Source organism: Zootoca vivipara, chromosome 5 (assembly GCF_963506605.1).
Source record: "Zootoca vivipara chromosome 5, rZooViv1.1, whole genome shotgun sequence".
Lineage (NCBI taxonomy): Eukaryota > Metazoa > Chordata > Lepidosauria > Squamata > Lacertidae > Zootoca > Zootoca vivipara.
Window position 1 is genome coordinate 68,681,840 of NC_083280.1, and position 21,759 is coordinate 68,703,598.

The following is a 21,759-nucleotide window of genomic DNA, read 5'->3' on the forward strand; positions in this document are numbered from 1 at the left end:
CCTCATACATAAACACCATGAAACCACACATCACCTTCCTACAAGAAGTACACAACCCCCCCAAAGGGAACAAACTTCTGAGCGACCCCCGCTTCAGTCAACAATGGGTGGCACAAGGCTCAGGAAAGGCTCGTGGAGTTGCTGTAATACTTAATAAAGACCTAAACTTCAAAGCCACAACAGTCCTGAAGGACAAAAAGGGCAGATTCATTTTCATCAAAGGAACACTAGATGGCAAAATTAAACTGACAATCGGCTCTATATATGCCCCAAACTCAAAACAACTAGAATTCTTCCAGAAGACATTGAACAAACTTCTCTCCTTCATGGAAGGGGAAGCCATCCTAGGAGGCGACCTCAACCTAAATATGAAAGGCATATCCCTAAAAAACATCCAATCTACAACCCCATGGGCAACTTTTCTTCGCGGAAAACCCCCAATAACTAGGGACTCTTACAAGTTAATAAAGCTGCTAAAAGACAGGGGTCTCTACGACATTTGGAGTGAACAAAACCCGGGAGACACTACCCACACATTCCAATCTGGACGACATGGCACAACGTCCAGATTGGACAGCATTCTGCTCACACAGAGTCTAATCCCTCAGGTGGAATCATCAAACATAGGCAACATTAAAATCACAGACCATGCCCCAGTAGAAGTCACCATTAAAATAGGAGAGAGAACACACAGTACCCCATCATGGTCCTTTAGCCCCATCCTAACCACAAACAAACAAATTAGAGAAAGTCTCACAAAAACCCTTCAAAATTACTTCAAAGAAAATGATGTGAACAACATAACAACCCCCCTCCTATGGGACGCAATGAAAGCAGTCACCAGAGGAGCTTGCATAAAAGAGAAAACACTCCTTAAAAAACAAACCTCCACAAAGATTAGTACAATGGAACAAGACATTACAACCCTCACATCACGATACAAACAAACAGGATCCAAAAAACTTCTTAAACTCATAGAACAAAAGAGAAGGGAAATAGACTCCCTAGAAATCAACAAAACAATGATCAGCATTCTATATTCTAAACACCGCTTCTACGAATATGGAGGGAAAAACTCCAGACTATTAGCAAATAGATGTAGGAAAAGAACACTCAAAACAAGAATACACTGCATCACCAAAAAAGACGGCAACACAACATTCTCCCCCAAAGAAATAACTTCAGAATTTGCAGAATTTTACTCCAATCTATACACTTCCTGCAACCCACCTGAGAAGGAAATAAAAGAATTCATAGCAGGAATGACCATGCCTACCTTAACAGATGAAGAACAGGAATACATGGACAGGCCCATCACCCCAGAGGAAATAGACGAGGTCCTCAAAAACCTGAAACCACACAAAGCCCCAGGCCCAGACGGCTTCACAGCAGAATTCTATAAGAAATTCAAAGAACCCCTAATGCCACACATGACCCGCCTATTTAACGACATCATGAAAGGGGGGCCCATCCCCCAAACCTGGACCCACTCCAAAATAGTCTCCATCCCAAAACCACTGAAGGACAACCTCAAAGTTGAATCATATCGCCCAATCTCATTAATAAACCAAGACTACAAGATATTCACATCAATCCTGGCCAACCGCCTAAAAAACTTCTTACGCAACTTAGTAGCCCCAGATCAGACCGGCTTCGTCCCCGGTCGCAATATCACAGACCCCATCAGGAAACTGCTGAACCTAATCGAACACAGCAAGGCAACCAAAACCCCACTGACAATTATGTCTCTAGACATCCTCAAAGCCTTTGATTGCCTAGAATGGAAATACCTGTTAGCAGTACTAACTAGCATGAAATTTGGCCCAAACTTTCTACAAATCCTCAAACAAATATACTCCGAAGCCTCAGCAAAATGCAGAATCAACAACATAGACTCGAATAACATAGAAATCCAAAGAGGCACAAAACAAGGATGCCCACTATCCCCCTTCCTATTTATACTAGCCCTAGAACCGCTAGCAATCCGAATCCGCGCGGCCACAGACATCAAAGGAGTGGAAATAAAAGGCAGAACATATAAATTAGGGCTCTTTGCAGATGACCTAATGGTCACAACATCAGACCCCTTAAACACAGCACTCTCCCTAACCAGAGAACTCAACACATTTGCAACGGTGTCAGGCCTGCGAGTAAACTTTGCAAAATCAGAAGCCATGTGCTTCAATACCCCTCCCCACACCCAGAAAGAACTCACTAATATCACCAAAATAAAACTCTGTCACACCAAGTTCAGATACCTAGGGGTACAAATAACCAAAAATCTCAACAAATTATACCTACACAACTATAAACCCTTGTGGCGACAAATAAACAAGGACCTAAAGAAATGGAACAACATGAACTTCACCCTCTCAGATAGAATGGCAATGATCAAAATGATCACTCTCCCAAAACTAACCTACTTATTCCAAACCCTCCCAATCTGGATCCCCCCAATCCAACTCCGCAGATGGCAGAGAAAACTACACTCCTTCATCTTCTCACATAAGAAACCAAGAATAAGCACCAAATACCTGCACCTCCCCACCTCACAGGGAGGATGGGGAATCCCTAACATAGAAACATATTACAGGGCCAACCAAATTCGACATATAATCCCATATATACTGGAAGACGAGACAAAACAATGGATACACCTAGAGAGAGACACAATTGAAAGTACCTGCACCACAGCATACCCATTTCTCCCAAACAAACTAAGAAAGATCCCCACAACACTTAATAGGTACACACAAACCATGTTCAAGGCATGGAAAACAGAAACAGACAAATTATCCCCAACCACATCCCCACTACTCCCCCTGGTCTACCATCCGTTATTCCACCACGCAGCACAAAACATCCAAACTAAAACTTGGCAAACCAAAGGCCTATACCGCCTAATAGACTTTTACAAAAATAACACACCTCTGACAACACAAGAAATACAAGATAAACTAGAAGACACCCAAATACCCTGGTTAGCACAACACCAATTACATGCCCTCTTAAACAAGCCAGCAATAAAACTAGCAGCAACAAGACCCCTGACACCCTTTGAAAATCTCCTCCTAACAACAAAGGGTCACGGCAAAGGGATGGTATCTGCAATATATAAAATACTGCTCCAAAATCCCACAAACCCCCCAGACACAATAAAAAAACAATGGGAAGACGACATAGGCTACGAGATTAACCCCACTCAATGGACCAGAATGTGGTCTAAACCCCCCTTTAAATCCATATCAGCAAAAAGGAAAGAACTCACTCTGAAAACCATCTACAGGTGGTACCTAACACCACGAAAACTAGCACTAATACGCCCAGGAACCTCATCAAAATGCTGGAGAGGATGCACCTCAACAGGCACATATTTCCACATGTGGTGGGAATGCCCCAAAACCCAACAATTCTGGAGAACAACCGTAAGAGAAATAGGTAAAATAACCCAACAAACATTAGAACTTACCCCAGAACTGGCCCTGCTAAACATCTTCCAGGACAATAACGCCTATCTACATCACAAAGAACTCATAACCCACTTACTCTCAGCAACCAGAAGCACCATAACCAGACACTGGAAAGACCTGTCAGGAGTAAGCATGGACCAATGGTACCAGGCGGTATGGGAAACAGCCCTACTAGAAAAATTAACCAATAAGTTGAAATTGACACGGGGACAAATAGAAGAAGACGGCTTCACACCAATATGGCTCCCCTTCATCACATACACAGCCCAACAAGAAAATGACAGAAATCCACCAACAGCATACAAATCAATTTGGCTAACCTGACCCAGAACACCCACCCACCCCACTCACATAAAACAGACCACCACAGCCAACCACAAAGGAAAACTATATCCTAGGCCAACCCCAACAACTCTCACCACCAAAGGAAAACAAATGCACAACAAAGAACCTGCACAACCGACGCTGACAACCCCCCCACACACACATTAAGTAAAACAGAAACATTGCCACACCCCCTTCCCTTATCTACCGCTCCCCCCCTTTTCCTCCCCAATGTCTCAACAATTGAAACTGATCTGTAAAAATGTTATGAGAGACATTGTACACGTCTTTGTAAACTGAGAAAACCGTTAATAAAAATATTTATTAAACAATGGAAAGAAAAAAACCTTGAGTCTTCAGACAATCTTTTCCTCCCCTTGCTTTGAGATATATGGCTTCCCTCCCCAACTATGTTATGCAGATTCCTGAAGCAGATGCTTCATGAGAAATTTAAGAAGCAAAGTACAAGGCAGCCAAGTCTTCCCTTGGGGAATGCAGCATGTCGCTCTTCTGGGACAAGCTGTGTGAAGCTGGCTCCTTTGGCATTTAAAGGTGCCATGGGGAGAGGCAAATGATGCCTCCATCTGATTCACGGACTCCTTCTTGTGCCTTTAAGTATAAATCCACAACTGTCTACTCCACTCAGGTTAACCTGGGTGTTAAATTAATGCATCCAAAGGTAACTGTACTCGCCATATATCACAAGAACAGGGGTTGAATTTTCTGCCTTAAAAAAGAAACAACCTGAATGCATCTATGCAGGAGGGTCTGTCCATTTCCTCGCAGCAGCGGTGCTGGGCAGAAGAGGGTGTTTGGGAAAGGGTTATAACTCAGCAGCAGAGCACATACTCTGCATGTAAAATATCCCAGATTTAGCTCCTGGCACTTCCAGATAGGGGCCAGTAGTATCCAATTTTCTATGCAGGGGAAATGTTTTATACAGAGAGAGTTCACACTTAAATCAAATCCATGGAGCCAAAAATAACTCAATAAGAACTAAGCCTTGAGAGGTGAGGTTTCAAGCACAAGACTCCCAAGTACACCGTTTAGCCCCTTGACTGCAGTGTTTCTCGCATCAATGCAGTCTTTTGCCAGCATTGGCTCTTCTTAAGATATGCCACCAAGAATCTGGATTCCTGTACCCAAGACTAGTGGCAGATTCAAAGCATGCTCCACAATGCACGAGGTTGCCACAATCCTCTCTGGGGGAGGAAGGGGATCTCTTAGAACTAGACAAGCTAGTATCCATTTCCCATGTCCCTACAGCTAGCACTCATCAGGTCAATGTTCAAGATGGAAAAATAGCTTCTCTGAACTCTTCCTTCTGTTGTCCCTCATCTGTTCACCAGATAGTTGCCTTCTGGAACATACCACTGTCACCTATAGCAAGATTGTGCACACGAGGGTCACAAATGGAAGCTGTAAGCTGGTTCTATATCCCTATACCCATCCTGAATCTAAAAATACGCATATTGCTTATATCAAGAAGTTATTACAATGGAACAGTATTGGTTGATTGTTGGACAATATAATGTTTAGCAAAAGTGGTCCAGCCTCGAGGTGTTTAAGACAATAATTCTGCACAGAATTCTGTATATATAGTGGGAGGTTGGGAGTGGATGTAACACGCTGGCTCTGTTCTCTCTTCTTGTTACACTCCAGAGATAAGAATTCCTTTCAAATTAAAACTTCCGGCTTCAAAGACCTCAGTGGGGCTTAAAAAAAAACCTCTATCTTTCCTATTAGCACATAAACTCAGTTCTTTTGCTGCAGGTAATTATAGCTTCTGTGACTTACTCTAAAGCCTGTTTGAAAACCTTCTCTTTTTTGGCATATTAGCCTTGTGGAGTCCCTGCCCATTCTTCAGCCTTTGTGTGTATTCCTGTGTAACCATGGGCAATGGCTTTCAACGACTGCTTCATGTTTTCAATATACAGTGGTGCCTCGGTTTAAGTACACATTTGGTTCCCGGAAGTCTGTATTTAACCTGAAGCGTACTTAACCTGAAGCGAACTTTCCCATTGAAAGTAATGGGAAGTGGATTAATCCGTTCCAGATGGGTCCGTGGAGTACTCAACCTGAAGCGTACTGAAGTGTAATTGGTTCTGGAAGTCTGTACTTAACCTGAAGCGTACTTAACCGGAAGTGAATTTTCCCATTGAAAGTAATGGAAAGTGGATTAATCTGTTCCAGACGGGTCCGCAGAGTACTTAAACTGAAAGTACTCAAACCGAGGCATACTTAAACCGAGGTATGACTGTATAGCCCAACAAAAAGAGAGGAGAAGAACCTCTAATTATAGCCTCTTACATTCTATATCTACAAGTGTAGCGATGCTAAAAATGAGTCAAGTATCTTTCCTACTGCCCCCATGGAAATGAGGAGGGGGTATTCGGATATTTCTATCGGGAATATATATATGCAACAACATACCAGGCATAGGGTAAAGGCATCACTTTTGTGCAAGCATTCAAATTACCCAGGAAAAAAGACAATGAAACAACACAACCAGTGTTGTGTTGGCTTTACTGTGCCAGCATTAACACAAACAATTGCTATTAGGCACACCACCCATTGTGACATTTACTGATTTCAACATCAATCTTAGTTTTCCCTAGTTTGCATCCTCTTCTTTGCAGAAGCACTGCTTCCTGGCTATGTTACTTTTCACCGATACAGATGAGTTCAGTCTCTCCTTGTTTTGTCAAGCACTTTTGCATTTTTTGCCTAGCAGGAATGTTAATCTACTGTGGCTACCTGAAAGTTCAACACTCACCTAAAGCTGAAAATCACAGAAGATAGAAGCAGGACTCAAATCTTGGAGATTCATCTTGTAGCCCCACCTCTGTCCCAGTGGGGGACCTGGGGCAAGAAACCCTCACTCCAGTCCCCCATCCATAGAATAGGAGAGGGGGACACACTACAGCCCACCTCAACATTCTCCTCAGTGCTCAAGGTGTCTCACTTTGCCTGAAGGCAAGATGTGTGAGGTAAATCACTAAAAGCCGTAAACAACAAAATATAGTAGTAGTCATAGTAGTAAAATAATAACAATAAAATACCACAAGAATGACTTGCCTAAATTCACACACACATCAGTTTCAGAGTTAGGGATAAAATAAGATGCGCCACTCCTTAGTCCTCTGACTACTATGTGGCCTGGCTTCCATTTTGAAAACTCAACGTTTCATGGGATTCAGTTTCCTTCACCCAATTAGTACTTATTTCCTTTCACAACGCTTAAACCATGCATATTGCTGCTATTACCTCTCCCTCTCTCTGGTGTCAGCTTTCCCGGGCTATCTGGTTTTAAAAATATAATGGCTTCTTTGCTCAGTTTGAGTTTCCACCTTCTTCTCCTACCTGCTTTCTCTTTGTGGCTATTATTCAAGGCCACAAAACATTAGGGAGACACTGGCAGTGAATCGGAGTGCCTGAGTGTTCAGCGAAGAAGGAAAATTTGTGAGGAGAGACCACTTAGGCATTGACCTTAGGTGACCTTGAGAGGCAGGATTTAGCAGCTTTATATGTATCTGGGACAGCATTATATCAGAAAATCCTTGCAGGTGTCAGTCATTCACTCCAGGGTCCTTACTGGTATATTACCTGCATCTGTCAAAAAGAGGGTCTTGCAGTTATGCTTTGCTTTGCACCACGAGTCCTTTGGTTTTACGGAGTTTGGTTTATTCAGGGCAGAGTGGCTCTACTGCTCCATCTTTACGAAAGCTTCAGGCTGAGGCCACAGTGGCTTCCAACTGTGATGTTGTCAATTTTGTTCCTCTGACAGCAGTAATAAGAGCTGGGAGGAGGTGAGATGGTATTTCTAAAATCTTGGATTTCCCCCAGATTTGGTTCAGAAGTTGTTTAGAGAAAAGAAGGCAGATGAAGGAAAGTTTTGGGGTTTGTTTTGCTGGGTTGCTTTGTGGGGTTTTTTAACATCCATCACTTTAACCAAGAATATCACATCCCTAAAGGCACAGAGCCTGCAAGTTTCTCCTTCTTCAGTACTGACAAAAACTACAGAGATAAGTCCATTTTGTTTCAGGGTCAGATTGTGTATGAAGGTGTCTTTTTTGAAAGGTTGTGGGATATCAGAAGAGTTCAACACAAAGTTCTGCTCTGTGCTCAAAGGAGAGTTGCTCAGTATATATTTACAGGCACACATATGCCTAAAATGATTGGAGGATAAGACTATCACAGCTAAAACTATTCACGATGGCTATATTACCTCCAGTGCCAAAGGTAGGTTGGGGAGGTGCAGGTTGCAGATGGGGAAGTACATTTGCGCAATGCTGTACCACCATATATTTAAAGAATCCTGCAATTTACCACTCACAGAACTACAGTTCCCAGCACCCTTTACAAACTACAGTTCCTTGGATTCAGGGAGATGCTTTAAATGTGTTGTGTAGCTGAGAGAGCTTAGCTGAGAGAGCTCAGCCTGTCCCATGCACCCTGCATGAAAGTATTACTGTGCAAATTGAAAATGGTTCCCGTAAATCCCCCTGAATCCAAGACTTAGGGAAAGGTTACTCAGTGTTGAAAGAAATGATTCAAACACACAGTCTCCCTTTGATGACCTCAGAACCAGTTCAGATTAACAGCCCATCTACGGCACCACAATTTTCTACCCTAAGAGGCAGCATCACACAAGGGTGTTTTCTAGCAGCAAGAGCCTGGGAAATGCTATGGTCTCTCCTTGTATGTTTGCCAGTTCCGTAGGTCAAGCTATGTTCACTTGCAGGGGATAGTGAGGGGAGGAAATCACAAAAGGAAAGGGTTATAAAACCCATTATTCTCGCTGGTGTAGTGGTTAAGAGCGATACTCATAATCTGGGGAACCGGGTTCGCGTCTCCGCTCCTCCACATGCAGCTGCTGGGTGACCTTGGGCTAGTCACACTTCTCTGAAGTTTCTCAGCCCCACCCACCTCACAGAGTTTTTGTTGTGGGGGAGGAAGGGAAAAGAGACTGTTAGCCGCTTTGAGACTCCTTCAGTTAGTGATAAAGCAGCATATCAAATCCTAACTCTTCTTCTTGGCTGCATATTGTCGGATGAGAACATGTTGTCATGGGAAACTATGCACGGCTAAGCACAAAGTGTCCTTGGGCCTGAACTCTATTGCTGGAGATAGCCTTATATCAGTTTCTGTAAACCACAGAAGAGGAGAGAGCTCTTGGCTTGAACCCTGTTTGCAGGTTTCCCATGGGCATCTGGTTGGCCACTGTGAGAACAGGATAGTGGACTTAATTGGCCGCTGGCTTGATCCAGCAAGCTCTTTTTATGTTCTTATTGGTATATTACTTCCGGTTAAGTACGCTTCAGGTTAAGTATGTTCTTATTTTCTTAAGGTCAGAAGCCTTCCCTGGCCAAATTTCACCCATGAAATTTCCCCATTAATTCCCCCCTGAAAAAAATTGAATACGCCTTCTTCTTTTTCATGGGGGCAATAGGAAAGATAGTTGACCCACATTTGTTTACACATGTAGATTTAGATGGTAGGAGGCTACAATTAGAGGTTCTTCTCCTCTCTTTTTGTTAGGCTATGTATTGAAAGCACGGGACAATGACAAATAGATTGAAGGACTTAGTCTTGTTGAACCCCAGCTCAAGCTATGCCTTGCTGTTTGTGGTTTTATTAAACTTGTGTCACAACATCCTGCTGCATATGTTAACAAGCCAGCGTATGACCTTACTAAAATTTATCATAGTAGTGGAGATGTTGGACAGATAAGTAGATTTTATATTTATTGTATCTTGTAACAGGATTGAATTACATTGCTAGCAGTTCAAAGAGGGTGTTTTTTTACTCTTTTTGGCCAGGAATTTAAGATAAGGGAACAAAAACAATAAAATAATAATTGCCCATTGTCATTCATTAGGGGCACTGAAATAAATGTAGCCATCTTAATCCAATTTTTAAGAAAGCAAGATTAAAAAGATTTCCAAGGGATTAGTAGAGAGGGGAAATTATAGGATTGCTTCATTTTCATTGTTGCGTTTCTTTGTGTTTTGTTTAAAGCACATTAAGGGGGGGAGAGGGAATAAGGCATACTTTTCTAAATAGATTGCAGCTTGTACAACCAGAGTCTGTGAAATCTGGTTCTATGAGTAAGAATCAATGAACAAATGAACGGCAGGATATTAGCGTTTGTTGGGTTGCTGTTTCAAGGACCATGCTACATGGCTTTGAGATGGGGCTGCTACCACTATGAAGCTATCTGCATGGATTTATTCCTGACTGGAGGAGGCTTTCAATTCGGAGCATCTGCTCTGTACCAGAAACTCGTGTGGGGCTTCAATAAGTCTTTAGCACCGTTGTCATCCACTTTCATCTCAAGTAACACTTCTGTTTCAGTGTATCTGAAGAAGTGTGCACGCACACAAAAGCTCATACCAATGACAAACTTAGTTGGTCTCTAAGGTGCTACTGGAAGGAATTTTTTTTATTTTGTTTCGACATTCCACTGGTGTTATTAATTGAAAGTGTTCAACCTCATTCTTTTGGGATAGAAACCCACAATGCTCTGAGCTGTCATCCTCAGTGATATATTTTGGTAGCCAAAGTCTTAGGAGTACAGCTGATCTTAAGAGTACAGCTGATCTAGTACTCTTAAGGCACTAGAAGCAAACCTCAAAGACAAATGATGCATTATTCAGAGTGGCCTTGGCAAAATGGCGGCAGAAGGAGAAACTGGAAGGGGATCAATAATTTCCTGTAACCGAATATATATCTCAAGACACTGCACAAAATAAGATAAAAAGTTTTAAAAATATGGATTTATATATCTATATATAAATGGACATCCATGGCAGAGTTTCTTTTATTCTTAAATAACAACAACCCCATCTACTCCTGCTTGATACATTGCTGGAGAAGATTTTGTCAGTGCCACAGGTAATGTAAAGGTAAAGGGACCCCTGATCATTAGGTCCAGTCATGACCGACTCTGGGGTTGCGGCGCTCATCTCATGTTATTGGCCGAGGGAGCCAGCGTACAGCTTCCAGGTCATGTGGCCAGCATGACAAAGCTGCTTCTGGAGAACCAGAGCAGCACACGGAAACGCTGTTTACCTTCCCGTGTAGCAGTACCTATTTATCTATTTGCACTTTGACGTGCTTTCAAACTGCTAGGTTGGCAGAAGCTGGGACCGAGCAACGGGAGCTCACCCCATCGCAGGGATTCGAACCGCTGACCTGATCGGCAAGCCCTAGGCTCAGTGGTTTAACCCACAGCGCCACCTGCACCCCAGTGCCACAGGTAGCTTGAGCCTTAATGATCAATTATTTCCTCCCATAGGAGCCAGCTCCAGTGGGCTGTGGGTACTTGGGCACCCACAATAATATAATTGTGGGGGCTGGGCACCCACAAAGTCAATGAGCAAAGCTAGCAGTCGGCATTGCCTCTGAGAGAGAGCCAGCCAGTCAGCCTCTGTGATGCTGCCTCCGAGAGAGGAGCAGTTCCAGAGGGGGATCGGAAGCAGAGGCAGAAAAGGGTGCCTTGCTGGCTGCAGAGATGGCTGAAGTGCCTTGCTGGCTGAAGAGGAGCATTGCTATGTGGATGTGAAACATCACCCACACACGCCTGCACATAATGTGTGTGATGTCGCATGCACTACAGGCAGGCGTGTGACGGCGTACATTTATGCTATTGCGGTGGGCACCCACAATCCTGAAGGCAAGATGGCGCCCCTGTTTACTTCCTTTCATGGTATGCTGAAATCCGCTCTCCGGAGTGGCCATTTCACCTTGCGTAAATTGTAGGGCCGGCCCTATACTTCACTCACATGATCTTGCTCAAGGAGAAGACATGCTGGCTTTAAGGACAATTTCATTTCGTACCATTAGGACTCCAATTCTCCATATGCTTTGTTAAGCCGCAGTTAGCTTGTAACTTCAGATGGGGTTGCGACCTCAGACCTAGATGGATGGATGCTACTTTTCTAGAGGTTAGGTTAAAAGTTCACCATTGTTACACAATGTTGTAGAAAGTACCTATGAATAGCTCACAGGAAGCTGACAATGAAACAATTAAGTAACATTGATTCATAGCCTCTATTAAAATTAAATTACCTGATGACAAAAAAAAAATCTGCGTGGGCTCAAAGGCAGTTATCTCGTTTTAATAAGTAGGTCAAGGAAAGAAAGTTAAGGTGGAAAAGTTACAACAGGGAACAAGAGAAATGGTTTAAAAAATACATTAAAGGGCTTTTGGACTTCACAGCCACTGCGTTATCTTTCTGATTAAAACGTGTTTTTTTCATCTTACTCTTCCAGATTTTAGTTTAGTCAATATAATATGTCAAGAGCAATTATGCATCGTGCTAGTACACCACTTCAATGCAAATCTTGATGCAATGGACCACATTCAGCTAAAAGGCACATGAATAGGATAAATCAATTTCCAATTAGAGGAACTTACAAATGGCACAAGGCGGTAAAGGGATGTGGGGCCTGTGTCTTCTCAGAGATATCTCGTATCATGAGTCAATCGCTCACTTCAGACCCAGGTCTCGCATTATTATCTCTTGGGACCAACTCCAATCCTGACTCTCATTCATACAGAGCTGAACAGAGTAGAAGGCAGTTTGATTGCTGCTCAAGATGGTCACCAATTTTCAGTTTAGATGAGCAGGTTTGGCAGTCTTTCACATTGTTTGGAAGGGTTAGAGACAGACAGGGCAGTAGAAGAACCACTCCACACCACAGGAAGCAAAACCCCTCACACAAGATTTTCAACTCTCTTAAAAACAAAAAAAACAGCAGCAATTGCCTCTTTCTAACATGAGGCTGTGATCCTAAAGCCCAGCTCCTACTGATGGCTGTGGTGGATAATCTGATCTGCTAAAAAAAAAAAAAAAGCTCAAAACCAAGGTTAGGCATAGATTAAAATTCCTCCCTGACTGCTCAACAGACGAATTTGCCTGTTTTATTTTGCCTGCATGAGAATGGTTAAGTTCTGCCAACCACGAGCCATCAATCCTACTAGAAGAACATGTTCATGTACTAAAATGGGTAAGTGAAGCAGTTGCTAAGGGGGTTGTGCTTGGCTTCATCTTAACATGAATCATTCCGGCACTTGAAGGAAATGTGAGATGTTTTTCTTTGGGAGAAAGCCTTCGATTGCTTGCTGGAGTGAAGAACACTCGCTTTTGAATTAATGATTCCCCCCCCCCCAGTTACAGAGAGCGTTCAATGGACTCATTATTTTCTTTTAAAACAGCTCTAATTTGGGGGCGAGTCATAATATGTGCCGTCCTGAACAAGTGAACGACGCTTAGCAAGCCGACTCTTAAGGACTGCTCCAGATGATTATGCAGAGCGAGATATTTCATACTTTACCCAAGGCTTGCTTATATGAGCAGCTCTCCCGAAATAGCCACTTCTTAAATCACCGCAACCTCTGATTTGTGTATAACGCTCAAGGAATAATGTGAAAGACATGCAAGGTGAAAGGGAGTGGGGAGGGGAGAGAAAGAGAGAGCCCTCAGTCAGGTCTGCATATTGCAACCTGTATAGCATCTAAGGAGGAATTCCAAAAGCCCACCACCACCACCACTTACATCTGCAAAATAAGGCCAGTTGTCAAGCACGCGGTGGACTCCATGACTGACAAGCTGCATTCAGTATGGTGTGTAGACCTGCCCAGGAAAACACAGAAGGCCTAGACTCTTGTTTCATCTCAGGCTACACCTGGGATGGGGAAAACCTTCTCAACTCAAAGGCGGCCTTCCTTTGTGAGGAATCTCTCAGAAGCCACATGCAAACAGTGGATGGGGCCCAGGGCCAGCCCACTCAAGGAAGTGATGTGATGCCATTGCCTCAGGCATCAGGCTCTGGACAGCTGGGAGGAGAGGCTGATCTTGACTCTGAGGAGTGAGCTGCACTTGTTGACTGCCTCCTCTGCGGCTTCCTCAGGCCAAGGAGGAGAGGTGGCAGTGGCAGTGGCAGGAGGAGCTAGAGATGAGGAACAAGTGGCAGCAGGCAGGGCTATGGAGGAGGAGGAGATAGGGTGGCATTTTCTGTTTTGCCTCAAGCAGCGAAACGTCCTGGGCCCTTGAATTCTTCCACAGAAAAGCGAACTGCAACTGTACCACAATCTTTTTTTATATATATAATGATTTTTATTAATTTTATATCCACAATCTTGTCTTCTGTTTTCAAGATATATGAAGGTTCCCAAAATAGACCACCGTTCTCATGGAGATGCATGTCTTTGCAACTGCACCAGCCTCCTCAACAAAAATGGCTGTACTGTGTGGAAAAGCTGCTTCTGACGCAAGCCCCTCTCCGGTGTTGCGACTTCTCTTTCATACTTTAAGCCCCATTGTTACTGAACATGTGTGAGAAGCCCATGCACACCAGCTCGGCCACTTCATTTTTCACACTGAGAGTGGTCAGTTGCACGTCACAGAACATTAGTAGCTGTTCAGTCTGTTACCAGGCCAAATTCAATGTGTTGCTGTTGGTATATAAAGACTTTAAAAGCTTGGGACCAGTTTACTTGAGGGATCAACTTAGCTCATATATGCCCATTCGACTGCTTCTTTCTCGCAAGGAATTCATCCTTCGGTATGGCAGCTCTCAAACTTTGGAACTCCCTGCCCATTGAGATTCAGCAGACGCCTTCCCTCAGGGCCGGCAGCTGCCTCAGGCAGCAGAATCCAGGGGTCACCACCACCAGAGAAGTGAGGAGGAAAAGCAGCAGGTTCCAGGTTCCAGCAAGAGGCCAGCAAAATATTGCCAGAAACCCGGAAGCGGCAACTGTGCAACCCCAGTAAGCAAGGCTTCAGTGGGGGTGACAAGTGACAAGCATCTTCCCATTTCACCTCAGGCATTGAGGTCACTCCTACCTTCATTGCGCTGTTTTCAACAGCCACTAAAAAGCTTGACACACATTTTAATTGCAATTTTTTTTACATCTGATTTTATCTGCAATTTTAATGTATATTATATTTTAGGTAAACCATTTAGAGGTTTTGCTGATGAAGTGATACACAGCATAATTTTTGTCAAAATAAATAAATATGATGTAGGAACGGGCAGCTGGTTGGAGTGTTTAAGCTGTGGGCCTTCACTTGTGCTTAACATGTATATTTGCAGATAAAATACAGCCATCCATACCTTGGTTTTTGAACAACTTAGTTCTCGAACGTTTTGGCTCCCGAACACTGCAAATCCGGAAGTGAGTGTTCCAGTTTGCGAACTATTTTTGGAAGCCAAACATCTGGCGGGGCTTCTACGGCTTCCGATTGGTTGCAGGAGCTTCCTGCAGCCAATCAGAAGCCGAGCTTTGGTTTCTGAATGCTTTGGAAATTCAAGCAGACTTCCAGAAAGGATTCCTTTCGACTTCCAAGGTACGACTGTACTACAAAACACCAAGCAGCCTCCTTCCAAATTAAACAAAGGCCAGATTAGCAAGACAACACCGCTGAAACAACTTGCCACTTTTAGATGTGGCATGAGCAACATCAGCATCATTCATTGCCTCCACTTAAAAACAGTTTGAGAACGGGAATACTTTTATAATGGAAGAAAATGTGTAGTCACATTGGCTTGCCACCCCTTTAAAACATGGGTTTTTTCAATCCTGGCGATTTCAGACTTTCTAAGGATTGGACACCCTTCATGTAAAGCAGGGAAAGGTCCAGGACAATACTGGAATAGGGATGACATCTTGTGGACCCCCTTAGATTAATGGGGAGAAAGGCTGGTGTGAATATATTTGCTCCAGCCGTGGACAAGCACTTAAAAGGTACAAGAAGCAGCACAAGCATATAGCTTTGGGACCCCTTTAAAATACAGTGTATTGCATTGACCAGGGCATATTCAATCACTTCTGTTTCGCTATATGTTGGAATTAATTAACTTCCAGTTCTTTGTTCATTCAACACATTATTTTGTTACGTTTAAATTCCACATATAATCTGTTAAAATAATAATCTCCTTTCCTGCCTCTGTCTTTACCCTCCCTTTCAACCTCTCGTCAAGCACCTGCCTGCTTTCCAGAACCAGTAGGAAGATGGCCTCAATAAAAAGCTCTTTCAGAATTAAAAGTGCTGTTTATAAGAGGTCATTGATGAGCCCAGGAGAGTAGCAATATGGTAATAAGAAAATGAAACTACATTTGTCCACTGCTATCAGGGCAGCCTGGAAGAAATGTCAGCTTCAGGAGAGCCAACCCACAGCATTAAAAAATCAATGAAGGTTTGGGCCATTGACTTGAGCAGAATTCAAATTACATGTAGGAACATAAGGAGTCCATTCTTTTGCTGTTGAAAAAGCAATAGAGCAAAGGAAGATTTTGATCACCTGGTTAAGAACAGACAGTTCTTTCACTGCCTTCCTCTGCAACTCTGGTCAAGCTGACCTGGACTTCATTGTGCCTCTTAAGTGAGCTCTGGGAAGCTGTTTGTGCAGAACTCCCCTGAGTGAGTCATGGGTGATAGATTCAGTAGTCCTGTCTTCTGTTCTTTACCTAACAAGGAACCTTTGTGTTTCATTTAAGGCTAGAGGCAGCTGAAGCTGGATTTTCTATTTTCAACTAGGTGGAATTGGCCACGGTGCGTTTCTTTGTCCCATAGCAAACCTAGGCAGGTTTCAGATTGCACCTTGGAACTAGATAAGCCTAAACTTGGCACACCTTACAATTAAAAGCACATCAAAAATGTAGTTTTTTGTGGGGGTGGAGCTATAGTTTTAAGGGTGCTAGGAGCTATAGCTCTGTGAGGGATTGACTACAGTTCCCATGATTCTTTGAAGGAGCCCACACCGTACATTTACCAAAATTAGAAAGCTGCCTAGCAGCATGATATTTTGGCACCTACAGAAGAATTTTTGGTTTAATAAGGCTTTATAGAATATTAACCATATAACTGCTGAAACTGAGGCTGCTGAAGAGGCCAGAAACCATCTTGGATGTTTGTGTTGGAAGAGCTGCTCCCCACCTTGCAGGCCTTTTCGACCTGGCTTGGGAGGGTGGGGGGCTGGACTCCAGCTACAAAACCTTAAACTGCTGAACAGACTTTTGGGTTGAAATATTGTAAAGAAGGCTGATCGCCGAAGAATTGATGCTTTTGAATTATGGTGCTGGAGGCGACTCTTGAGAGTCTCATGGACTCCAAGATGATCAAACCTATCCATTCTGAAGGAAATCAGCCCTGAGTGCTCACTGGAAGGACAGATCCTGAAGCTGAGGCTCCGATACTTTGGCCACCTCATGAGAAGAGAAGACTCCCTGGAAAAGACCCTGATGTTGGGAAAGATTGAGGGCACAAGGAGAAGGGGACGACAGAGGATGAGATGGTTGGACAGTGTTCTCGAAGCTACCAACCTGAGTTTGACCAAACTGTGGGAGGCAGTGGAAGACAGGAGTGCCTGGCGTGCTCTGGTCCATGGGGTCATGAAGAGTTGGACACAACTAAATGACTAAACAACAACAATTGTTTTTCTGGGGAGGGGGGTGTTGTCGTTGATGTCTTGTATCTTTATTTTAGATTTTGTTGTGACTTGCGTGGAAATTGTTCAGTTTGGTTTTGTACTTTTTTAATGTTTTATTTAATGTTTGACTTTTTTTGTTATGTTGTAGTTCTGTATATTTTTTCATGTTCTAAGCAGCCTTGAGTATGGTTACTTTAAACTATGGAAAGGCGGCCTACAAATAAAATTATGTATGTAAGTTTTTAAAAATTGTAGGAATGTAGAATTTAGTTTGTTGAAATTGTTTTATTTGTTTTTATAAGGTTTTCATTTATTTTATATCATAAAGCAGTTTCTAAATTTGTTAAATACATCTGTTAAATTACACCAGCTGTCTAACAGACAACACTTATTTCCACAAGTAATGTCTGTTTGTCTAAAGTTGTTTTTATGGAAGTATTTCACATCGAGTCTTACCTGTGTTTACTCCACTGCTGAACAAACAGATGAGTATACAATGGTCAGCCATTGTTTACCAGGCTATTAAATGTAACTCTGAGAACCTCACACACAGAGTACGGGACATGTGCCACTATTTTTGCCCTCACAGGGGCACAATTTCTCTAAACACCAATTAATAATTCACTTGTATGCCAATTATCCCAACTCTTCATTATGCAGGAGCTCAATTATTATTTGCTTTTGCAGCAACCCTATTAAAACTATATTATTGTAGGTGAGCTCTGAGTTATATTTATGAGGTCAGAGAACGCACAGCAGTAAACTCAATGCAAGACAGTTTTAATGCGCTGTCTTATGTTTTAGAGGGATGCAGAATAACTCTTGTTATTAGGAAACAGCTCAGCCGTTACTCCAGATCATCATACTGGAAGAAACTGAAACCCAAGTAGGCAAAATATTTATGTAGCACAAAAAAACTTTTCCAGAATTAACTGCATCATTAATAAAGATACGTATAGCATTTCACCAGGATGCAGGTGGCGCTGTAGTCTAAACCACAGAGCCTAGGGCTTGCCAATCAGAAGCTTGGAGGTTCGAATCCCCGTGACGGGGTGAGCTCCCATGGCTCGGTCCCAGCTCCTGCCAACCTAGCAGTTCAAAAGCATGTCAAGTGCAAGTAGATAAATAGGTACATCTCTGGCAGGAAGGTAAACAGCATTTCCGTGCACTGCTCTGGTTCGCCAGAAACAGCTTTGTCATGCTGGCCACATGACCTGGAAGCTGTACGCCGGCTCCCTCAGCCAATAAAGCGAGATGAGCGCCGCAACCCCAAAGTCATCCACGACTAGACCTAATGGTCAGGGGTCCCTTTACCTTTACCTATAGCATTTTACCAGCTGTAATAGCCTCTACCTTGTTTCCCCTCATTTAAGACGTAGTCATAAAATAAGCCATAGCAGGATTTTTAAGCATTCAAGGAATATAAGCCATGCCCCGAAAATAAGACATAGTAATAGGCGCAGCAGCAATGCCGGCCGCGGCAGGAGGAGGGGAAAAATAAGACATCCCCTGAAAATAAGCCATATAAGACGTTGTCTTATTTTTGGAGAAACACGGTAGGTAGCAAATTTTGAACACAGCACCATCTGGTGGTTGCTTGCCAACCTTACACTGCACAATCCCTTATTTGATAGAAACTTTTAACAGCAACTACAAGGGCATTTTTACAATTGACAAAGAGCACATGCTGATCTCTCTGCTAAGATGAACAGGAGCAGGAAGCTAAATCTCAAACAGAAAGTACTGCATTGGACAGTTACTTCGCATAGTAGAAATGCCGTATCTGTGTCCATGTAACAATAGGATTGGCACAGGGAGGAATTGTCTAGTCAAGGTAGGCCATGCCCCTTGACCTTTTTGAATAGCTTGTGGGCAAGTATGTATTAACAAGGAACCCTGGGACATGTGCTTGCTCCCGGACTGTGGAAAAGGTGTGGGGGTCAGTGGGAATGCCATCTCCGTGGAACCTGCCATTTTCTTAATCACCACACAACAGCAGTGTTAATGTAAAGAAGAAAACAAGGAATGCAAACAAACAAACAAAAACCCACAATGGACAATCTTCGGGCAAGGTACAGATAAAGTATTACCATAATAAGTGCTGGATTTACGTATAAGCTAAACAAGCTATAGCTTAGGGCCCCATTCTCTTGGGAGCCCCAACAAAATTTAAAGGAAAAAAACCTGGATGTGCATTTCCAAAATATAAGATAAAAAACAAATAAAATGGCTTTATATACCTATTAGGTCCATAAATGACCATATAGCATATATTCAACACAAAAAAGCGACAATTTGTTGTTGGCAAAGGACAGCTGGGCATATAAAGGGCCCCATTACCTTCAGTAGCTTTGGCCCTCATCAAACCTAAATCCGGCCCTGAGTATTATCTACTTAAGAAGTAGAAGCACTGAATCGGGGTGACCCAAATATGGGATACAACTGTTGTGAGGGTTATACCAGCAACTGATGGGTGTGTGTTGCGGGTGCGTTTGATACATGCCATTGTTGGCGTATTGGATAAAAGAACAACGGGTTGTATATATGATGAGTGTTCGAGTGCGCTCTTCTGGGCTGATGAACTGAATTTTCCAACAGCTACATGCAGTGCTCCCCCCCCAAAAAAGTAAATGTTTAGGGGTGCTCTCATTTTGACTCAAGAAAATCACCACTTTATAGTTCAAATTGGGGAAAATACAGTAAATGGACAAAAGTACAAAGATTCACAAAATGTTTAGGGGTATGCGTACCCCTGCGTCCCCCCAGGAGAAAAAACACTGGCTACATGTGTTGATGCCCACAGTCAATGCTGACTGGGCCAGTCTTTCCACTTTTTGACCATTCTCAGCTGAGTTAGCAAGAATGTGGCAACCTGCCTGTTCCACAGCATCATTTACTACATTAAAAAGATATGTGGTTAATGTGCAGTTCTGCTCACTCTGCTTAATGCAAACAAGTCAGACCCCAAAATGGACACAGGAACGAGAGAGACTGCAAGTAGGCCCCACTCAGTAGGCAGGTTGCGTGTACTAGCCCTAAATCAGATGAAAACGCTGCGGGGTTTTAGCACCCTTATGGCAGCAGGTGGAATTTATTGCACTGTGACCGTGACTGCGATTTCACAATGGACAACAAGTACCATCAAAACAGAACAGGCTGAAGGAGATCGCCAATGTCATCTTGATTCTCCAAAAGGGAGGGAAAACCCAAACATCTTTACTGTCGAAGGAAACAATAAATCGGTTCTGAAAACCATGCATGCATGTGGCAATAAGGGTACTAGGGGACTCAAAAGAAAACCTTGCGTCTGCTGCATTTCCCACAGAGAGGTTATCTGTAAATTCCTTTATTGCAGAAAGATAGAAAGGATTTAAACAAGTATGTAAAGCAGTTTTAGCAGTGCTTTCTCCCAGGTGGCTATATTATGCCAAACTCCTACCAGAGTAGAACAATAAAACAATGAACAGGGTGGTGATACAAATGTCTACTGCAATCAACACACAGTAATATTATCTTGTGTCACAGAATCATAGAGTTGGAAGAGACCACAAGGGCCATCCAGTCCAACCCCCTGCCAAGCAGGAAACACCATCAAAGCATTCCTGACAGATGGCTGCCAAGCCTCCGCTTAAAGACCTCCAAAGAAGGAGACTCCACCACACTCCTTGTCAAAAACCACCACCAGAGCAAAAATCTTTTCTGTCAACATTTTTCCTTCACCTTTGTAGTCTATTTTTTTTAGAGAAGCACCACCATTCCCACTTCTGAGAAGTCATCCTTCAACTTCATTCTTTCCCCTTTCTTCAAGATTAATTTTGGGGGGTGGGGGGTTTTAAGTACTTTGTAAACTGTTTTTTTTCCATTGAGATCCAAAGTTATGGCAATTAAGATACATTAGTGGCACTCCACAGCTCCTGTATTTCCCACTGGCAAAAGAAATTAGAGGTTTAAACATCCATTCCCTCTGAAATAGTACATGCTGCGCTGTCCTGCTGGCTAATGCATCTGAAATGTATAGAAATCAAACTTCCACTAAGAATCAGAAGAGCCGTAGTAAGGGAAACAGCAGGGGACTTTCCGACAGTTCTTACATTTCTAACTTGTCTGACCAGGCTCATTGATTTAATAGAAACGTCGAGCAAGCTGGACTGTAAGTTTCCCAAAACCCTTTGGCCAAGTGTTCGTCACAGTCAGATGTTGAGGCATACCTCTAGGTAGTTCAAGACTGGGGTCTATTTTATTTACATCTTTGTTTTCTATTTCCCTTTTGTGTAAATCACCTTGAGATTTTTGTTTTTGTTGTCAATGGGAAAATATCTTAAACTTTTGCCAAAAAGATCATTCAAATTTTAAGAGGGTAAAATAGGAACAGGTTTCTTACAATAAATGTGTAGATCTGCTCTGCCTCCATGCTGATCTGGTGAGAAAAAACACGAGGAAAGCAGCAAAACGTGCTGTTAGAAGCACACGCCCATTGCACAGGAATATGCAGTTTTCCACTTGCCACACCTTTTAGTTGCCACTC